We start from the raw sequence: 21,631 nt of genomic DNA, 5'->3' as shown, positions 1-21,631 counted from the left end.
ACATAGGCATTTACAGGAGTCAGTGACTTGTGGAAGCTGTTACTGTGAGATACAGAATTACTGAGCTGAAGAATAATACTTGCCACAGCCCCGGCTTTAATATTTGAGGGTGAGGGATCACCTGTGCTGACAGTGGCTGCACTCAGCATGACTAGGAAATAGGAATAGCTTCTCTAGCATCCATTCATTTTTACAGGTTATAAGACAGATGCTTTTATAAGCACTGGGATAAATGAAATTTGTTTTCTAAACTGATTTGTCCTCTTGTGCTTGACTGTCTCTTTCAACAGAATTGCATAAATGTAAAGAATATTTCTCAAAGAACCCACACTGAAAAAAAAATGAGAGGCACAAAGAGATTAGTGTGGTCTCTCAACAGGATGGGTTTCACTGAGTTTGTGTCTTGGTGGATACCCAAGAAGGAATGCTTTGGGCACAGCTCTGAGACAGCAGACCCAGATGATCCACACCACCAGGCAGGGGGACCTTCTCTGTTCCTTAGCCTGCACCATGCAATCCCAGATCCTCCTTGCAGCTGGCCCTCAGGAACAAACTGATTTGACTCACTAATCTAGCAGAAATCTTGCTTTCTTTGGTTTGGTGCCGTTTGGCTATGTAATAGCTGAGCTGGCTCACTGTGCAGACAGGCAATCTGCAGAGGCGATAAAGGGAAGAATGGGGACAGCACCACCTCTTTGGGCAAGGCAGCAGGAGTCAGTAAGAGAAGGTGGCTGAGAGGATGCCAGAACTAACATGGACATCACCAAGCTTTCCTGACCAAGCAAAAAAAGGTCTAATAAAACATGTATTACAGTACCCAAGGCCAACCTATAATGTCCTTTTTAACTGCACCACCCAAATCAGGAAAACCTCAATGGTTCAGCAGAGGTTGATCATTCTCCTTTCAATTGTCTCTCATCTTCGTCTTCCCAGTGCAGCCAAAGAGGGGGTAGGGCACAGACTGCTCTGCACACTGCAAAATGGCTTCCCCAGCCCTCAGCACTGACAAACAAGCAGAAAGTCAGAGGCATGGGCTCTCTAGACATCTTCCAGGAATGTTTTCCTCTCAAACAGGCCAGTCTCAGGGCCAACGAACCCCTGGCAAACATGAAGCCAGTTTTTGACTGGATTCTGCTGAATAATCTGTGTAGGGAGAATGCGCAGGGCCGTGCGATGGGAGTGGCTTGGGGGTGGGAGGCCTACAAAAGCCCAGATGTGGTGAACAGCTGTAGGATCCGGCTCATTTGCAGCTTACGATTTTGTGTCCAACTTAAGCTGGACGGAAACCAAGTCATTTGTCAGCAAAATGTAAACCACTGTCTCGCCACATTTGCGGGCACACAAATAGCCACACTGTTCCTGTGCCTTCCTCCAAAACGCTGCACAGGGCTTTTTAACCTATATGGGGCCAAATAAGTCTCCCCCCCTTTTCTCTCTTCTCCGTGCCAGCTTCGCAAGAGCTAACATGGGAGGACTGGCTCAAACATGAAATCTCAGGGGAAGGGCTGCACTTCCAGTGGGCAGCTGGACTGTGTGATTTCGGGTAATGCCATCTCCTGTGCTAAAAAGATCACATCAACCCGCCACACTGAGGGCTTTAAAAATGCTCCCCAAAACCTTCTCAAAGGGCTTTCTGGAACACAAAAAGACCTAAAGAATCATCCTACATGTTGTTCTGGATTATTGCTTTCTTTTGTCAGTCAGAATTAGACCCAGAAGTTATTTATTTATTTGTTTTCTAAATTGTTATGGGGATAAAAGCCTTCTGTCATCCAAACTTTTAAAATCAGAGGTACCATGGATAAATTAAACAGGTATGAAGTTTTAAAAGCAATTTTTTAAAAAAGCAGGTATTGATACATTAAAACTTAATAGCTCTTTTGAAGACATTGCATTTCATAATCAAAAGCTCCTTAGAATTTTCATTAAAAAATGAAATCGCTGATCCAACAAACCATAACAGCCACAAATTGGGTCTGGAAATAAATACTTATGCATAAAAACCTACTTATTAATATTCTGATGAGGCTAAGACATGTATTTGAATGAAGAAAAGGCACTCCACAAATTAAAAAAAACACCCAATAACAACAGAAAAACTATTGACTTTCATGCAAGAATACCCAAGTGGCTTGCAAAGTCATCTCAAAGGTGGTCTTAATGGCAAAAGTGACTTATCAAAATTGGATAACTTGTTTCTTTTTGTTACTGAGGTTGGGAAAAAATTAGAAAAAAAAAAAGATTCCAGTAAAGGAATCACGATACTCTGTAGGGAAAACACACACAAAACAAAAAAGCAACCCTATAGTTTTTTATACTCTTGAAATTGAGATCTTGACTGCAGCAAACCTGTTAATAGGACGCCTGGAGACAAGAAAGCAAGAAATATTTTCTCACTCTTGTCAAGACCAGCCTTTTTAAACACTACTTATGAAAAATCAAGCTTGCCTACCCGGTAGGGTTCTCCTCTCAGGATCCCTCCAGCCCAGCACAGCATCCTTCGCTGGAGAGCTACACCACATCCTCCTGTCCCAATGAGACCATGGTAAAACATTGTGCTGCAGGGAATCCTCAGGAATTAATTTCCTTTCCTTCTGCTACAAGACGCCCAGGGCTGTTATGCACTTCAGCCTTCCCACCTGAATTAGCAGGTTCTGGATCTGCAGCAGTGGCTGGAAGTAGCACCGTAGCAAATCAGCAGCCACAGCCCAGAGGGAAGTGCTGGCCCTAACCTCCTCCATGGTCTCTCCCAGAGAAGTGCAGCACCACGGGGCACTCGGCAACTGCCTAAAGGGGCTGTGGGAGGAAGAGAGTAGAGGGCGAATAGGAGATAAGCAGGGTCTTCATGGTCTTGCAAAAGCAAGAGCCCAAGCTACACAATGTGAAGAAGGAGGGATGTTGCGGGCCTAAGTTGTGTGGTGGACATAGACTTCCAAGCAGCTGGCAGCTTGTGACTTCTGGGGCAGGACAGACACTCTTTCTCTGCCCTCAGGTGTGAATGGACAGGACTGGTTCTGTGACATAATAGCCTGGGATGAGGAGCAAACTCTGTGAAGTGGGGTTTCAAGGCCCACAAGGCCTTAATGAAGTATGGACACCATAAAGAGGGGCTGGATAACAGTGGCTGGAGATTCCCTTCTGTAGGGCTCAAAGGCATCCATCTACTGATGCAAGATGATGTCATGGGAGATGGTTTATTTGTGGGGTGCCAAATTTGGGGTGATGAAAAACAGAAGCTCCTATAACTACAGCTATCACCCCTTGTTGCTCATCCCTGTAGGCAGAGACCTGGAATACATGAAGAATCACTATGGAGCTCTATGGGTAAAGGCTGGAGTCCGGGCAATGCTCTCCTTGATTCTAAATGCAAAAGGGAAAAGCCCAAGTAGGAGTGCATAATTCCTGCTAATACACGTCTGGCTGCATGACTGGTATCTCAGGAGAGATGTGGCTTTTATGACCATGGAACTCTCTTGAGCAATAGAAACTATGATAGAGAGCCACCTAAGAAAACAGAACAATGAAGAATTGTTGCCCTTTACATGAAAGGAACACTCAAATGTGTGGAGTTCATTTATGGGATGGACAATAGCCTGAGTGAATGCTTGTGGGTTGGCATTAAAAGAGAAACCAATAGGGGTGGCACTGTGAGGGGAGGTTATTGCAGACCACACAGAGAAGTTATGAAGTCTTCTGTAAACAACTCTAGGAAGTCTCAAGACCACAGATCCTAGTTGTCAAGGGAAACTTCAACCTCTCTGAACTCGAAGAGGGAAAGGCAGCCCAAAACAGATTTCTGGAAGGTGGCAGGGACAATTTCTTAAGACAAGTGCTAGATGGGCCACAAGGGATGACACTGTCTCCCATAGTGGTTCTAAAGGATATTGTTGTATGTGTTAGTGAGATGAATTAGTATCCAGTAATATGCATATCTAAAAAAATTATCAAATATATATACATATGTGGTTAGATCCACACTACATTTCACATACACATGACTTGCTCCTTGCCTTCAAATATCTTCCATGTGTGTTCCAGAAATGTGGTTTAAATCATATGTATGGGTACATGCAAAGAGGAAGAGATTCTTAAACTGAGTGTAAAATCCAGGCACTTTCTTTTTAAAAAAGCTGCCATCTTATCTTCCAATTATCTATTTCAACAAATCAGGCTATGTCACATAGCAAAAGGAAAACATCTATTCAATATTTAGTTATGTAACTTCAGTACGGAATACAATTAGCAAAACTATCCCCTCTTCAAAGCCTTGAAAACAGTCATGAGCACAAGCATTACTTTAAAATGAGAGCAGGTCACAAACAGCAAACAAACTACATCTTTTGTAACATATTGAGCCCTCATTGTTAGAAAACACAGCTGTTAAGCATCACCTGAAGTAATTTACCTATGGAACTCAAGTAGTTTAAATTAGCCAAGTCCTCAAATAGACTTGCATACCCTCTAATCATGACACTGAGTATCAGAGGGTTCTCAGGGTTGGTAATCTACATAATTTCCCACTTGTATTCAAGAAACTCAGACCTCATTTGAAATATTTATTATTATTATTGGCATTTCTTTAAAAGAACACCTTTCTGCCAAGAGGCAAAAGAAAACCCCAGCTAATGTTTTCATATGTTAAGCCAAATAACACGTGTTCATTGGACAGCAACTACCTCTCTTTTGAGGTATCTTCACAAACTAGACTGAGTTGCCTCTGGAGAACAAGGCATGAAACAGATCCAAAACACACAACCATGTGCAGTGTCAGCAGTGACCTGGTGGGAACAGTGCAGACCCTGCAATGGGAGCCTTGTAAAGTGGCTGTTCAGGAAATGCACCTGCAACAGCTGTGCCATACTGCCAGAAACCATCCCCTGCACTCTCTGCAGACCTGCTACCTCTTGCTTTTAAGCAGTTCCTAAGAGAAGTCAGCACATTATCAGGAGATTTTATTTCACTATAGTGATGTCCATGTTTTCATTAGAAATTTTGATGGTGTCAGAAGGCAACAAGAGATTGCATGATCAGACAGACAGTGCTGGGACAGACAAGGCTCTTTCCCACTCTGCTTTCTCAATAAAAATTTCAAATACTGGAATTGCATGGATATTATTAAATGCACATCAAACTGAACTACATGAGTTCCATTACCTAAAACTCCATCCAAAAGCAAGCCACAGGATGACAGTGGGTCTCATCTCAAACAGTTTTTTGTAGAGGCCAAACCTGTGCTGATCTCAACTTCAAAGACTATACATTACTTTGACAGAAAATGAAGGTCCAGAGAAAATAACAAAATTCAACCTTCTGAATTATTTCTCCAAAATTAAGGGATTTATTGGCTGACCATAATGCAAGAGATGAAGTATATCTGAGAATGGTCAGAAGAATATACAAGAACTGAATTAATTATGGACTTACTTGGGAGAGAAAGAAAATACTTGAAGAGCTCATTTTCACATTAAGCTAATTGGGAGATATGTGTATTGCAGTGGGGATGCATTTTTCTCCTGATGGGAGAGTGTCAGTCAAAGTCCCACCACATTCTTGGTAAATACCACCACGAATCAAGGAAGGAAAAAGCCTGCATTTTCACTTGTTCAATGCGGTTTTTTGTTGCTGTTGCTGAGTCTGACGGCAGGCTCCAAGGAAAATGAAGACTTAAATGAAAATTTTTTTTCAAAATAGATAGACACCTTTGAAAGCAAGAGAGGCAAATTACAGCTAGGGCCCAGAGGGAAACTTGGCTCATTCAGCACTAAAGGGAACAATGCATCTTTGTGCAATGGAAACAGATTCCATCAGTCTGCTTTGGAGGAGAGCACAGTTACCTCTTACACCACGGCACAGAGAGGACAGAAAACAGATCTTTACAGCCTTATTCCATGGAAGGCATCCTCTGAACACAGTGTGGACTGGAGGCATTTTCAGTCCTTCCTCCTCTTCTACAGGGATTAGCTCCTACACCTTCCACACCTCTGCTAGAAGTGACCACTCTTGCCATGGAAGTGCTTTTTGTAGTACTTCACAGATGCTAGAGCAAAGGCATACAGACAGCTCAACAAGCTGCTGTGAATCTTCAGCCTCATCAACTGATGAGGCTGAAGATTCACAGCAAGGTCCTGGCAGCACTCTCTGCTTACAGTGCTGATGTGTCCTTGTTCCACAGCCCATCATCAGCTGTGCTGCATGGAAGCAACTCAACTCATGACAAGGCTGCCAAAAAATAGGAGGAAAAAAGCTCAGGCTGGATCAGTTCTGTGAAAAACGATTAAAAGAGTACAAAGGAAGATATGTGTCTGTACGGTTTTGTCTCATGCACACAGACAAACAGACACAGGACAAAAAGAGGAGAAGTCAGGAAAGCTGAAAACTCTCCCTCTGGTTTTGCTCATGAGGGATACAGAAAGTTGTCAAATTCCTCCTTCTGCAAGTACCACCACATAGTGGCCTTCCAGTTCACAATGCTTCATGAATCACAGAATCTTTAAGGTTGGGAAGAACCTCTAAGTTCACTAAGTGCAACAGTTAACCCAGCACCACCACGTCCACCACTAAACTGTATAGACAAATGCAACATCTACATGCCTTTTGCATACTTCCAGGGATGGTGATTTCCCTGGGTGGTCTGTTGCAATAACAGATCACACTTTCAGTGAATATTTAAGATGCAATCTAAACCTTCTCAGGTGCAATCTGAGGTAATTTCCTCTCATCCTGGCACTTGTTACCTGACTGAAGAGATTGACAATCCAATGAATTACCTCCTCTTCTGAATCCATATTCATGCATGCCTGTACCATGCTGGAAGAGCGCTCTAGTCTAACTAGACTATAAGACCAACAGATCCTTTTACACCATTACCCTGACTTAATTCTCTGTTGATGACTGCATTTGCTGTATCTTGAGGTTCTCCAGAAAGCACCAGTTGGATGTTTTGTGGATCAACTTCTCATAGTACCAAGTTTGTTTTCAGGCACACTTGCTGTACTCCACCCACCAAGGTCTAAACTGAGGTGAGCTCAGTGTTCATCTTCTCTAAAATGATCTGTTCTCTGAACATTCAGAGAGCAAATTGCGGCTACCAGCTGTGACAAATCCTCTTGGATCCCATGACCACACCAGAGCTAAGAATGCACACAACACCACGACCCTCAGTTTGAAGTACACACTTCCTTGACTATGTTCTTACTCAACTCATTCAACCACAGACCAGGAGAAAAGATTTGCCATGATGCAAGTCACAGGCACTAGTCACAACTTGTAGCCAGACACCATCTCCCAGCTTCAGTTCCACCACTGGTAGCAGTGACTGTCTTCAGCACAGTGCTTGTCCAGACTCCTGTGGATATTACCAACCTTCAAAGCTTCCAGCAGAGCCATTTGGATGATGCTCCCTCCCTTGCCTGTATCTGCCAAAACCAGCCAGGTGTGTGAAGACCTATTATTTAAACTGTTCAAACTATCCCTGCTAATTCTGTCCAGCTGATGGTGTTGCCAGAAGAGGAGCTGTGATCTGCCCAACACCTCCTGATGTCAACTCTTATGTCTTTGCAGGATGAGAGAAGAGTAAAAGCAAAACTAGATGTTCACCTCCATGACCAAAGATGAACATCTCTGACCATCAGCCAGGGAATGCTGGCAGCACAAGATGTGTTATATCTTCAAGCAGAAATGGAAGGGAACAACTGCAAATTCAATGAACTGAAGTGCAGAAAATATCTGAATTTCTTGGGTGTTCAGACAGAGCAACTGAGGCATGACACCTTCCCTAGGGCAGAATGAGGAGGCTATGGAAGGACTTAAGCTTATACCAGCTACCTCAGGTAGACCACAAATACATGGGTGGTTGTGGAACCTACCCTTTCTAATTGGAAGGGCTGTGGGGGGAAAACAGTGTGGGGAAGGCACAGGGTAAAGAAAAAATAGACTTTATTAATTGAAAAAAGGAATAGAAACTGAATAGTTCTGTATACTAGTAATCTTGTCATAAACAACTTTACCCCAAAATCCCCCAGATCTGCTTCTGGGCCAATCCTGTTCTCTCTCCAAATACTTGTATTTCTTACAGCAATGCCCCTAGCCCCCTATAAGAGGAAAAACTGCTGGTATCACAAAACATATAAGCAGCGGAGTGGTGAGGAAGCAATTAAAAACAGAACAAGTGTATGTACTGGGAGAGAAAGTGTTCAGTGCTTACAGTCCAGAGAAGGTCATGAGTGACAGTGGCACATAACCAAAGAAATGATAAATGGATCTGCATTAACTTCTTCTTGGTAAAATCCCATGAAGATTTCTGCTGGTTTTATTACCATGTGTGCACAAATCCGAAACATACATGCTGTATTGACTTGATCCACAGCTACAGTGCTTTTATATATCCACTTTTGCTCAGTTCTGAGGCCCCATTGCTTCCTCTTTTTTCCTGCAGAAGTAAAAACCTTCTCCCTTTATTGCAAGCAAAACTCTTCCTGAAAAGTAATTCTGTTTACTCAGAAATGCTTCCCAGCATTTACACTTGGAGAGCAGAAAGCACTAAGTTCTGCGAAAGACTTAGACTGAGTGAGAGAGTTTTGGAGAGAGAGCACTGCAGTGCTTAGGCTCATTTCTCACACACCATTTCAACGGTTGGTCCACACAGCATGATGAGTATATGCAGGGCTCCTCTGCTTCCCTGCTCTGTGGTTTCAGTTTCTACATGGATGATATAGATACTATAAATGTATAATCGGTTTGAAAAATAATCTTATCCAGGGCAAATGGAAAACCAAAGTCATCAACATCAACCCAAAATGAAGGGTTCGGCTAAAAATAACTGTGGTATTTCTGGTTTTGCCAAACCCAGTATTTTCAAGTAAGCTGGGGACTAATCTATCTCAGTGGCCACTTCCTGAGCTTGAAGACAGATAGCAACAGTCTCCTGCTCCTTACAATCGAAAATCAGCAGAATGAAATTACTAAGTGCAGACAATTAAAGTGCTCCATGATAAGCTTACCAATGGCGCTAACAAAACAGGCAAGAATCACACCAAATATAGACCACTGTTCTTTAGAAGACCCATAAAGAACAGTTGAAATGGAAGAGGAGACTGGAGAGGCAGGAGGACTGGAAAAGAGTGAAGAGGGAACCAGAGTAGCAGAGATTTTCTTTTCTGAAGCCTCAGGGGCAGAACTAGAGGGATGGGGAACTTAAAGCTCCTTAACTGTTAGGAGACTATAGCAACAGAAGACGTAATGGCTTTCCCCTCTGAGCACTTGGAATAAGAGGGAATAATAAAACTTTTAGGTATCTACTGGCAAGGCAAAATTCACAGTGAATAGGCAGCATTTAGCCTTCAGATATGGACCAGGAATGATGGCACAGCATTACCTCCCCAAACATCTGCCTCCTGGGAGAGTCGATAGTGTGCCACCCAGCTTCCTCAGAGGCAGGAAAGTTGCTGCTTTCTTCGTTCTTGTCTGTTTCTTATTTCACCCTAGAGTTTTATCAAACTCAGAAACTGCCAAAACCCCAAGAACTTTCAAAATGGAACTCAGAAGTTTAAGAAAAACAAAGGAAAGGTTTGGTCTCCACAGCACAACTGTTATGCAGAAGTGCATTTTAGGCAATTTTTTAAAAATTAGTATCTTCAGAAGTGTGTTTAAAATGAAACCTCATAGCTTCATAATTGAAGTATGATAGTTTGGCTATTAATGCAACAGAAAAAAATAGCTTCCTCAAAGCATTTTTTCCATGGGTCACATGAAAAAAAAGAGCAAAGACTGTTTTTTATAAGTAGTATTTGGTAGCAAATGTTAAAAAAAGTCAAATACCCAATTATCTTATTTGAAGACAGGAACAGCTGGTATGTTTTAGTGAAGATAAACATCCAGAGTTGATCCTTGCTGTTTGAGAGTTCATCTTTTTTCTTCACAGGCTTTTCTGAAATTAGCCAATGCCTTATTCGCCTGCAGAAGAGGAAGCTGCTGCTAAGCATCAAGTAATTAATTCTTAAGTTCCAAGAAAGGTAATATTAAATATGCTTATCTATATATTTTTGTGAATTACATATACATGGAAAGGATAGGAGTTGTGATGAAACTGTTCTGTTAGGGGAAGGGAAGGGAAGGGTGCAAGATTCCTCTATTTTAGGGCTTTTTTTCAGAAAAATGTTAAACAACGCAAATAAAAAAAAAAGCCCTGCTAGTAAGATGAGCTGTCACACCTTCTGGAGAAGTGTATAAATGAGCATTTTAAAACAGAAGACTTTGTAGACACAGATCGTGTTTTCCACATCAACTGCAACTTTTCCTTTTGTAATTTATACTGCAGTTTGAAAATGCCAGTTGAAGGGTTATGCAAGCTTCTGCTGTGAAACAAAAAACTGGAAGGTGCTTCCACATTTCTCTCAAAATTAAGATGAAGCAAAGAGATGAAAAACATTCTAATTAATGGAATTTCTTAAAAGCCTTCTTTTCAATGAAATTGTTGTTCCATGGGTTCCTTCTGTGATCAGCTTTATATTCTTGATTGAATATCTCAGCTTGTTTTTTTCCTACTGATCAAAACCACACCCACAAAGGTCCCCCATGTTGATGTACTATTATTTCAGATGCCAGTCTTCAGTGCCCATATCAAAGTTGTTAGCATGAGCAGTTCCTAGGCACCACATGGCTCATGGCTATTGAAGAATGAATGAATCTCACTCATTCACAGTATTCCTCTTGGAGGTTATACATGTCTCTGTTACAGGAATGCTAGAATTTACTCCATGCTTTCCTGTGATGTCCACCCCAAGTAGCCAGTAGCAGGGACCCCAGTGGTAAAAGTCCTCCCTTACCCCCTCATGCCACAGGCCAGGATCTTGCACATCTGCATGCCGAGAACCTGGCAGAGTCCCTGCCTGCCCTGCCTCCCTTGTTCTTTACACAGTCTCTCCTTCTTTCTGCAGAAGGCTGTCACAGTTTGGTTCACATCCATGCTCTGTGGCTCCTGCTGGAAAGCATAGGGCCCAATGAAGAGTGTAATGCAACTAGTAGTATGAGCAGCTGCTTCCTACCACACGCCTGCCAGCAGATATAGGTGAGGAAGCCAAGAATGTGTGTGTGTAGAGGCACATATGTTACCACTCTCCTTCCTATTGTCCTCCCTGTCCAGCTAGGTCAGAAGTCAGCAGCAGGGGTGCTAGTAGGGTTTGAATGGGGTACAGCAGGATCGAGGGCTTGGGGCCAAGGGATCTGCAAGAGGCAGCATTTCCCGGCTCCCATGGGGTTCGCCTAGAGACAAGGCATGATGGCCTCCAACAGCATGATGTCTCTTCAAGGGACAAGATTTCTCTACTCTTGAGTTTACAGGCATAGCCTTTATGGGTCAGCTTCTCATTTGAGAAAGCAAAACCTGGCATAGCCCTCTGAAGAGACTGCCAACCTACAGCTGCTAATTTATGAATTACTAATTCATAAATGTAGAGCTTTGGGGAGGTCTCTTTGTCAGAAAAGCAGCAGAGACTGTCTCTTTCTGACAAGCAGAAGCAGTACAGCAGGGAGTTAAAGGGGTTATGAGACACACCCCACTCCCTGGTCTCCAGCACTCATATGTGTGGGTTTTAAATCTGGTGTTTTTTTATTTTTACAATGATTCAGAGGCACCACTCAGCTGCCTACCCTGCTAGACTTAGGACTACTGTAGCACCTCATGAATATCAATCTTCTCCCTCCCTATTCACCTTCATCAAATGAACATCAAAGACTCTCCTGAAGTGCTTGGGAGGGAAAGTTAACATTTACTGTATATTAAATGTTAACTGGATACACCCCAGTTTACCTTTGCTTTTACATACAGGTCAGAAGGTTGAATCATACTGAGACAGGACTGACCTACTCAGGTTTTGCTCAAGTTATTGAGGTTGCCTAGTTATTCCTTTTAAGCCAGACTCTTAAAGAGTCTGGCACACAAGGCTGCAGGGGAGCTTCAATGTTTCTGAAAATCTCATTAGGCATCTAGCTGTAATCTGAACCCACAGCCTTAGCATACAAATATTTGACCTTTCATTACTAGAGCCATGTTGTGCAGAGGAGATGCTATTGTGAGAGCTCTGCCCTGTCTCCTGTGAACATTCTCAAATAGCTACATTACACATCCTGAGGTGCTGAGAAACTCCTGCTCTGCAAGGAAGAGAGAACAACAGGTAAAATTTAAAGAGGGATCCTTTCAGCTTCTAGTACCTGGGATTAGACATGCAATCATTCTGGGTTCAGAAAAAATTCAACACTTCCTGAAGCTTAGAACCCTTTATTCAGAATTAACTGCATGGCTCTGTACACAACTGAGGCATCTTTTGCATAGCCAGTCGCTCTGCCAGCAGCTGACTAAGCCTCAAGGATGGAGGGAAAGAAGACAGAAAGAAGCAGGCTGGATTTTTGCCTTGTCTGCCAGACTTCTTGCTAAGATTGAAAACTTGACTTGCAAGGAATCAGTTTCCTTGCAAGAACATTTTTAAGGCAGAGTACAGCAAATGCTAGTTCCCAGCCCTGCAGCAGCAGCTTCTGCTAGGGCAGATATAGGAATCATAAAATGGAGGGAAAAAAGTAAACAAAAATCTTGATTCCTTATATTCTTGATTCCTACAAGGCAGTGTAAGAGCACAACAGGATACTGAACTGCGTATTTGTATTTTTCATGCTAAAGGCAAATAAATCACCCTAGACACTGACTCCTTAAACACTCAGGACAGATTATAAGCACAACTCGCTCATCGCTGGCATCACCCCCCAACTTCTAACAGTCAGTTTATTTAAAACCTGCAAGCTAGATTTGAGCCTTCTGCACAGAGAGGTCTAGTATGCCAAGTTGCAACCCAAAGTGACTCTTACTACCAGACTATAAACCCCAGAAAATAGGGCTAAGAGTTCATTATGAAGCTGGTGACAGACTCCTAATTATAGTGGTGCTATCAAGCATGATAAAGGCTGGTTGGTTTTATTATAGTCTCATCCAAAGACTTGTTGGATGCTGGATTAGCTCATCTTTTCACTCCTGTTGAACTGCCATATGCTTCTTTTTCTCCTTTATGTAGCATTTGGCAGGAGTTATTTGTCAGCATTTAGAAAAAGGAAACACGTCTGCAGAAACTTCATTTCTTGTTCTTTCCATGCAAAGTTTCTTGTTTTACCTGATAAAGCCTTAGAAATTGCATTTTCATGTCTAAAGCAAAACTGGATAAGAAAAAGTTACTATTAAAACATGAAATATAGACAGTCTTAAACTGTCTTGATCACAATAATGCAGTATAACATTTCAGTATACTTTAAAGAAACAGATACCTCCATAAAAAGCTGTCTCTTTCTCCCTCCCCTTCCACATCAATTCTGCCCGATTTCATATCCACTTCAAATATCTGCAAGTAAATCAGAGCAAAATGCAGCATTTTACCAACAGATTTGATTATTTATTCATCACTACTGTCTACCAGCATTGTTGCAAAGAGCCAAGTTACAAAGAACAAGTCACAGGAATAAAAACAATATTAATGCAAAGGCTTTTAAAAAAGCCTCTTGTTTGGCAGCTGTAAACCCACTGAATGTCACAAGCTTAGCCAATACACCATAGGAGAAAGGATTTAATTGCTTCTAATCCCAGATATCAGAGAGTTGGGAAGAACTAAGTAGCACCTGTATGGAGACAAACCAGGAAACCAGAACAGTACCTTCGCTGGACAGAAAAGAGAGCTCCAACAGTCATTTCTTGACTTCATAGACTTTGGAGAAAAACTGAAGCAATGGCAGGGCTTCACAGAGGTAGCCAGAGAAGAGGCAGATTATTTCAGTTGTGCATCAAAACATGCTCAGAAGAGATGGGGCAGGTGGCACTATCAGCTTCAAACATGGAGCAGAGTTTGGCAACAGATGAGGATTTTACTGCCCCATGTGATTTGAATCAGACACACTTAGGGCACCACTTTCCACTGTCCTTCCTCCCCTCCCTCAGCTTCCTCTTCAGTGAGAGCACTTCTGCTATGGCAAACAAGGTACTCTTCTGTAGGTATCTCCTATGAGTGACGTACTCTCCCAACAAAAGTCATGGGCTCATCTCCAGATGGAAAGAAACACAGCTTATTTCAGAGGGAAAAAAAGAAACGGCCTTGAAAGGCCACAAAAAGTGACCTAGGGGCAAGATAATGAGAACTAATAGAGCACTTGTGAGAAAAGGAAGGTCACCTGTCACAGTTGCTATTCAGCTCTGCTAAGTGGTTTTATTGATGGATCATTAAGGGATTCTCATCCACCTACAGCCTAAAAGAGGTTTTATAAAACAGGCAATCAGAAAAAAAAACCCAAACAAAATTGCCTTGGGTTTAAAGTGTCTCAGCCTAACATCATTATGCACTGAGAAGTGCATAATGAAGGTATGAGTTTTAATTAAATTTTATTTTTAAATTTAAGTGCAGTCTTCCTGCAGCCATGCCTCATCACCAACAGAAAGTTCATGTCTTTGGATAGCTGAACCCCACCATAATCCAGTTTGCCTGAAAATAAGTAGTATAATTGATTTCATGATTCTCTGAGCCCTTTGGTGTAGGCTTTCAGCTGTCCTACCATTTGCAGGTGTAGATATGTAGTAGATAAAGATTAATGCTTATGTGCCAACCCAGATGCTGAGCCTGCCAATTTTAGGAGCGCTGCAAAACAAGCCATGAGATGCTCCCACAATTTCGACGTAAGTAGGCCAACAGAAAACTGAATGAGTAAGGCAATTTTGATGGCTAGGCCATAGCTACAGTAAGCAGTGGACTGGCAGCATAGTTAAAAGCAGACAGATTTTCTTGCTTTCTCTTCTTTTTCCCCTTCAGACACAGGCAGTGAATCTCTGCAGGGAGGGATTGAAATTTCACCAGCACCTGCAGTAGCATGCAGGCATGAGTAGCACCCAGCTTCAACAGTGTCTTTATACAATACTAAAGAATAACTAAAGAGCCACATATTACTGGTGAAAACCCTACAGTGAACAAGAGCAAAAGTCATTTCAACATTGATTGCCTATAGTGTTCTATGATAAATAATCTGATTTCTGCCATTTTATCCAGAAAAAAAAAAAAAAAAAGAAAAGCTATTGACAAGCACTATTAATACGTTTGATTTTTGGCTTGCATTTTGTAGCTTAACAGATGACAGTTTCCAGGAATGTATTAAGCTAACTGCTACTGTGAGCAGAGTATAGGTCCATACACATCTATTACTCCTAGGGACCTCTGCCTGTATTATACACACCTTAAAGCTCCCAAATGGACTCAAAAATTGTCTTGCAGACACTATTGCATTATGCCCCACTTAAATCTTTCATCCCCCTCCTCTGTATGGCCCGGGCTCAGTCAAGAGCCATAGGGAAGAGGGGCATCACATGTCCCAAGTGTCTGCTCACACACCCAGGCTCCAGGGGCTGTGTAGGAACCAGTTTCCCCTCAGTGAAGACCAGACTTGCACAGCCCACAGGCATCACCTCTATGGGCAAATTCGCTGCTGTGAGTTAAAGGCCTGCTAGCTGGTGTTAACTGAAATGTTTTGAGAACTTGCACATCAATCTGTTTTGGTCAATATTCACAGAAAAAGCACAAGCATCTCTGACAGCGACTCCCCTCTGTTGCCAAATCCTGCGTCTGAGCTGTTAAAAGAAAAGGTCACCTAAATTTAACAGGACTAACAAGGTATTTTCTCAGTCCTCTTTCTTGGAAACAGCTGAGTTGCTCTGGCTAAATGCTGTTTTTAATTTTTAAACAATAATGACAGAATATTCAGTAAGAGGCAGACACTGAGTTAAAGAAATCTCTCTGCAAGCTGTTAAAATTTGGCAAACTTGTAAGCGGCTGAAAATAGAGTCTTATAATGGGAAGTGTCAAACAACCTTGATAATAGGCAGCATTACCAGTCTGCTCTGTAGTTCAAAATTATGTTTTATTACAGTGTTAAATATGCCTAAGCTCCGTTTACCAGTTCCACCATTGCCAGCCCAAGAGCAGCTGCTGGCCGATGGCAAATTAACAAGTTGTAGTTTTCCTGGTGTAGACAAGAGGGTAGTTGTTTCTGGCTTTCAGCAGTTGGAGCAGGTTCATCTCAGCAGTTTTTATAGAGCTGAGCATGTTGGCATATGGCCATTAACACATTTCTCAGGTGGCTCCCTGCAGTAATAAGGTGGCCTGAACATATGAGAAGTAAGATCAAGTCAGGTTTTTCCAGAAGCTGGTGTAAATGTAGTCAGCAGGTGATCTTGAAGAAAGTACTACGAAGTACACACATTCCCTTTTTGCTATTTTGGAAAACAAATTAAAACTCAAGTTGACAGTCAGGAAGTCCAGGGCCTTTACTGTATCACAGGATGAGATTTATATGGTCAAGTTCAGAAAGGGGTCTGGGGACTTTTCTTCTGTGACAAAATAAAAAGTGGTCTGCTTCTGTATTTCCTTCAGGAGAACCAATGCCCATTACAGAGCCAAACCCTGAAGACCACCAATCTTTTTCCTGCAAAAGATGAGCCACATGAGTTCCCACCCTGAAAGACCATCACTTTTCAAAAATTCAGAAATTTTTAACAGTCTCCAAGAAGCTCTTCAGATAAATCATGCAAAAAGGCCCTATTTAAGGTGCCAGAATCGCATGACACCAACCAACCTTTTACCACCCAGGACCAGTCAGTCTGTAAGAAAGGCTGCCAGTTCTAAGATAGTCTAAAATTAAAACTACAGCTCACATTGTTCCTATGGAATAAAAAAAGGAGTGGATGGACACGACACCCTTCCCAAGCTGCATGCCCTGGGGAAGCCAGATTTTGGCCATCACAATATCCCTGGAAGAAAACCACTACTTTGGGTGTGCCAGGGAGCAGCTGCCCAGCGCTAGCGGTACAGAGGATAACGCTTCACATGAGGATAGGTCAGGAGAGCATGAAAGATAAGTAGTTGCCTGTCAGCACTGGGCTGGGCACCCACTGGCATCTCTCCTGGACGAGTCACAGCAGGGAGCTGAGAGAGTTGCTGGCACAGCATCACAGTGACACAAACATGGCCATATCCCCCTCTTCTTGTTCCCCGGTTAACTCCCTCAGCCACTTTCACACTTTATTCTTCCCTCCACAAACCAAATGGCCCCTCTTGGGGGCCAAGGTCGAGGCATGGTGATGATTTGGGGCTGTGACACACAAGATCCCAGAGGAACCGGGCCTGGACCACATCATTCAACTTTCCATTTTTTTTTCTCCAAAGTGAGACTAGCAGTCCTCACTGGCACAGAGTTACAACAATACATTTTTGAAACTTCAAAGCATCCACATATAACAGTAAAGGATCCAGAGAAAGAGTCTGCTAGCAGTGTATAAAAGCAAAAAGAATGGATTCAAATCAACTCTGCTGCTCAGCACTGCAGTTCAGTTATCTATGCCTTTCACCCTGGTGATCTCAGAGGGTGCATCCCTGGCTAGTGGGACAGAAACCACTGCAGAAACAGGCATGTGCTGCCCCAAAAGTGGTGAGAATTGCTTTCAACATGCTGGCACACAGGGCCAGGGACCAGTTTCCAACTACTGGTAGTGCCAGCTCTTTTTTTTACCTGGTACATGCACAGGTTGAAATGCAAAGTGGGTACTGGATGTTTTTCAGAGAGATTAAATAATCTTTTGATCTTGAGAACAGAGGGCAGCATCTTCAGAGACTGCATGTGCATCTTTTTCTGATGATCAAGTCCCTTTGAGGTATCTTAGAGAGGACATGCTGAAAACACCTCAAGTCTCAGGGTATCTGGCTAATCTAGACTCCAGAAGCCTTGTCTGTATTCAGCAAAAATATAATTTGTTTCTTTAACATCTCTTACAGCCTCTCAGCTTTGATCAACATTTCCCCCATCTCAGGAGCAAAACTCCACTTCTCTGATTCTTTCCATATGTCTTCCAAAAGCAGAATCCTCTGCTAACCAATTCCTGTACCACTGGTCCCAAAGGACCAGCTCAACATCTCTATGGCTTCAGAGCCACTTGTTGCAGGACTCCTGTTGCCCATGAACAAAGTATAGTCTGAAAAGCATCAGGGCATCCAGAACAGCTGAGTTTTTAATTCCGAGACCACCAGGGCAAAGGTGAGAAGCTGCTGAACTCTCAAATGATCCAATATGGAATAGTGAGGAGAATGGGAGAAACAAGCTATTTTTCATAGGCAGTAATTGGGATAATGAAATAGATCCAACTTGGGCTAAAAACCAAGACTCCCTTTTCCGCAAGAAGGAAGCAGTAGAAAACATTTTTTACAAATTGTACCACCGTGATAACAGGACAGAAACTCACTGGACTCTATCTTCTCAAGGACAGAGATGCAGCAGGCTGGATTTCTCTTTTAGATGCCGGGTAACTCTTCCATGTACAGTGACTGATGGCTACCATTTAGTTCTGAAATTCTCACTTCTACCCTTCAGAAAACAATCTTATTAGAAAAATAGCCTTATGAGGCGAAGAAGCAAAGAATTGCAGTCCTTCTAAAGAAAGGCTCTAACAAGTATCTAGTGCTCTGACTGAAGGAGTAGCTATACACCAAGTCTTTTTAAGCAGCAAACATAGCTTAAGGAATTCCCACATATGCCTCTGTATGCTTCTACCTCAGCTGTGCCCATTCTTGTACTACACATTGTTAACTCATACCTGAGGCAACATGGATTTTAAAAAAAATAAACAAAACTAAAAAGTTGTTTATATTTTAAAGTAAAATAATAAATCTACTTATTTCAGTAGTCTCTGGCAAGCACTGAGAGCAACAGAAGAAGGAGACATTCTCCTTAGGATGACCAGTAGAAAGGCACTGAAGGGAAAGCTTAAGATACTCAATATACCTTAAGACCACAAAGAAATATAAAGTTTGGAACATGACTGGAACCTGGTACACCTGTGTCCTAGTTCTGTCTGCCTATAGCACTGGTATGGATATGGCAGAGCAGTCATTTACAAAAACATCTTGCAGTGCTTCAATATGGAAGTATTCCTGGTAACTATGTCAGTCCAAGCTAAAAATAAAATATAACTGTTAGTCATTTGATCCCTGTCCAAAAGCCTGGACAACTCATTGCAGGAAGTTTCCCTGTGAAGAAAAGACAACAGTAATAATACCCAACAGCTCTTGAAGCTATGATTGCTGAGATGGTATTTCTTTCTTATATAACTTTCTCTCCTATAATAGGATTTGTAATATATATATATACGTACCTCCGCCTCATGATATTGATAAGGATTTTTCCTTGCAAACTACTGATTACTTCAAAGGAGCAGTGTCATCAGTGGAGAAGCAACTTGTTCAGGCAGGAAGATGTAAGAGAAAATGATTGTTCTGCATTCAAGGAGGAGAAATAAATACTCTGCCCTAGTTCTCTCACTAAAGAAGTACACTGCAAATTGAGAGAGCTCTTACTCTTACTTATAAGATAAAAATATGCATGCTGCCACAGAGTGCTTTCTATTTGAAATGCAGGAAGATTTGGGGGTCAAAGTTGGAGAGAGAGGGACATATTTCAATCCTCTGGCTGTTTTAGGGAAAGGCCCAGCTATAGTTCTGTTAAGAAACTGAAGACACTGAACAAGGGAGTGAAATAAAGTGCTGCAGCAAAACCTTGATGGAGCATACGAGGAAATTTGTGCTGTTTTTTTGCCTGAGAAGAGAAATGAGCAGAGGTAGCACATGCAGCAGCTCCTATGTCTTCTCCAGGCTGGGGAGAGCACGGCCACCTCCCAGCTTCCTCCTCTCTCCCCAAACCACAAACTCCTTTCCCAGCCTGCAATCTTTCTTCCCACTGCTCTGGCAAGGGCGCGTCTTTCTCTTTCCTTTCTTTGCCTTAGCCCTAAGTTGCCAAGCAGGTTAAAAAAGCCAGAAAAAAGCTGAACATGTCCACAGAAGGACGTGGGGGCTAGGGTGATCCTGTGTCACGTTAACAGACCACAAGAACTCGCTTCATAAATATCCCTTAATATTGTAGGATATTACCCTCAAATTAAGTTGAAGCAAACCATATCTGTAAGAACAGACTATGGTTGAATTGCAGGTACTAATAGCAATAGCAAGCAAATCATGCCACCCTGACTGTGACTAGGTCACCGTTATATCCTCATCAGACACCTTCAGGAAAATGGAGATGCAAATGTTCCCTAAAACTGCCATTAGTACAGCATGGGCTGCTGGGTATATCTGGCTCAGGCACACCAGCCTTAGCAGCGGCTTTGTACCCACTGGCCTTCTGCTGGAAAACCTGAGGCTTTCAGGCACACCAAAACAGAGACTCAGGCACCCTCTCAACCTGCCACAGCAGTATTTCACTTGAGTTTTGGAAGTCAGCAGGTGTCATTTTCTGAGAAAGTCACAGAAGACATTATACAGCATTTTTTAAAGTTAAAATATTGAGCTGTCAGCCCGAATAATTTGCTCTCACGAGTTTATAAGTGAGAGCCAAGAAGCTACTGAGGTTGAAGACTTGTTAAATACCACATTAAAAGAATATTTTAGAGAACAAAGAAGTGTTTTAGCAATACTTAGGAATTGAAAATAAGTTCACTGTGGAAATTGCAGACCATTTAAGACACAGATCTTGAGCAACAGAACCTAAATGTTCATAGAAAATGAAGAACATACAAAATTAAGATATAGAATCCTCAGGAAAATAGTCAGTATAGCTCTAGGAAAATCAGACCTATAATCCTACTCAGAAAATGTCCCCAGCCTGACAAATTTAGTTAAAGAAGGCACATGATGTCTTTCAGCAAACTAAGCATCTTATAACTAAGCTCTTATAACTTAACAGTCCTATTTAAAAACAGATGCCACACAAGTTAACAAAGCAGATTAAATAGCTCATAATTCCCAATGATTATCATTCAGTCCTTGGTATACCAGCTCTCCTAGTCTTTATAAGAAACAAAACCTGAAGCAAAACCACTTCCAGGAATGTGGAAGTGCTAGTTAAGAAAGATAGTGCTGGTATTAATCCATCATTCTGTCAATTTTCATGCAACTTGAACAAAAGCACAAGTGAAGTTCAAAGATATGATGACGTGGATCATGAGTTATAATAAACTCAATTGAACATCAGCATTATTACTGTAACCAAACAAGATCATACAGAAAGCAGACCCAAAATTTAATTCATGGTGTTGGAATGTAATTTGGAAGACAGTAATGTAAAAGATCATTAGGGTCACAGTTGTTTACCTGCTAGCACAATCACTCCAGGGAAGTGGAGAGAGAGAGCAAACATGATACTCCAACACACACAGCATCAAAGCACCATGTTGAAATGGTGAAACGTAATGACATCATTTAACATTGGATTTCCTAAAATGTATCTGTTTCTGACATTGACTGCTTGAATCTAATGTCATTAAATTGGTAAGAGCTCAGATGGGAAATAATACGCTCTATTTAAGAACTAGACTTAAAGACAGACACTATAGCCAATCCATTTAATTTAGTTGAGAGGACGTAAAGAGAGGATCATAAAGAGGTGATGAGCATTGTCTGTGCCAGCTTATAGATGTTAAGTCCTTTTCTAAGAGTTGATTTGATCAGAGAATGCCAATCCACTGGATTGAAGTTGTTCTTAGGAATTTGGCAGATTTTATAAGCACTCCCACATCTCA

The 21,631-nt window shown here is 42.0% G+C and overlaps 1 protein-coding gene across 5 annotated transcripts in view; it reads right to left on the bottom strand.

Moving 5' to 3' along the window:
- PLXNB2 (plexin B2) overlaps positions 1-21,631 on the bottom strand; it is a 263,743-nt gene that overhangs the window by 203,882 nt on the left and 38,230 nt on the right. The window contains exon 3 of one of the 5 annotated variants that reach the window (XM_032105466.1): positions 13,306-13,379. The exons of the other annotated variants lie outside the window; for them this stretch is intronic. The gene's annotated coding sequence lies outside the window, so the exon portion shown is untranslated. The remainder of the gene's footprint in view (positions 1-13,305; positions 13,380-21,631) is intronic. 5 annotated transcript variants of the gene reach the window in all.

This window comes from Corvus moneduloides, chromosome 4 (genome assembly GCF_009650955.1).
Source record: "Corvus moneduloides isolate bCorMon1 chromosome 4, bCorMon1.pri, whole genome shotgun sequence".
NCBI classification, from domain to species: domain Eukaryota; kingdom Metazoa; phylum Chordata; class Aves; order Passeriformes; family Corvidae; genus Corvus; species Corvus moneduloides.
This window is presented reverse-complemented; position numbering and strand designations above follow the sequence as displayed.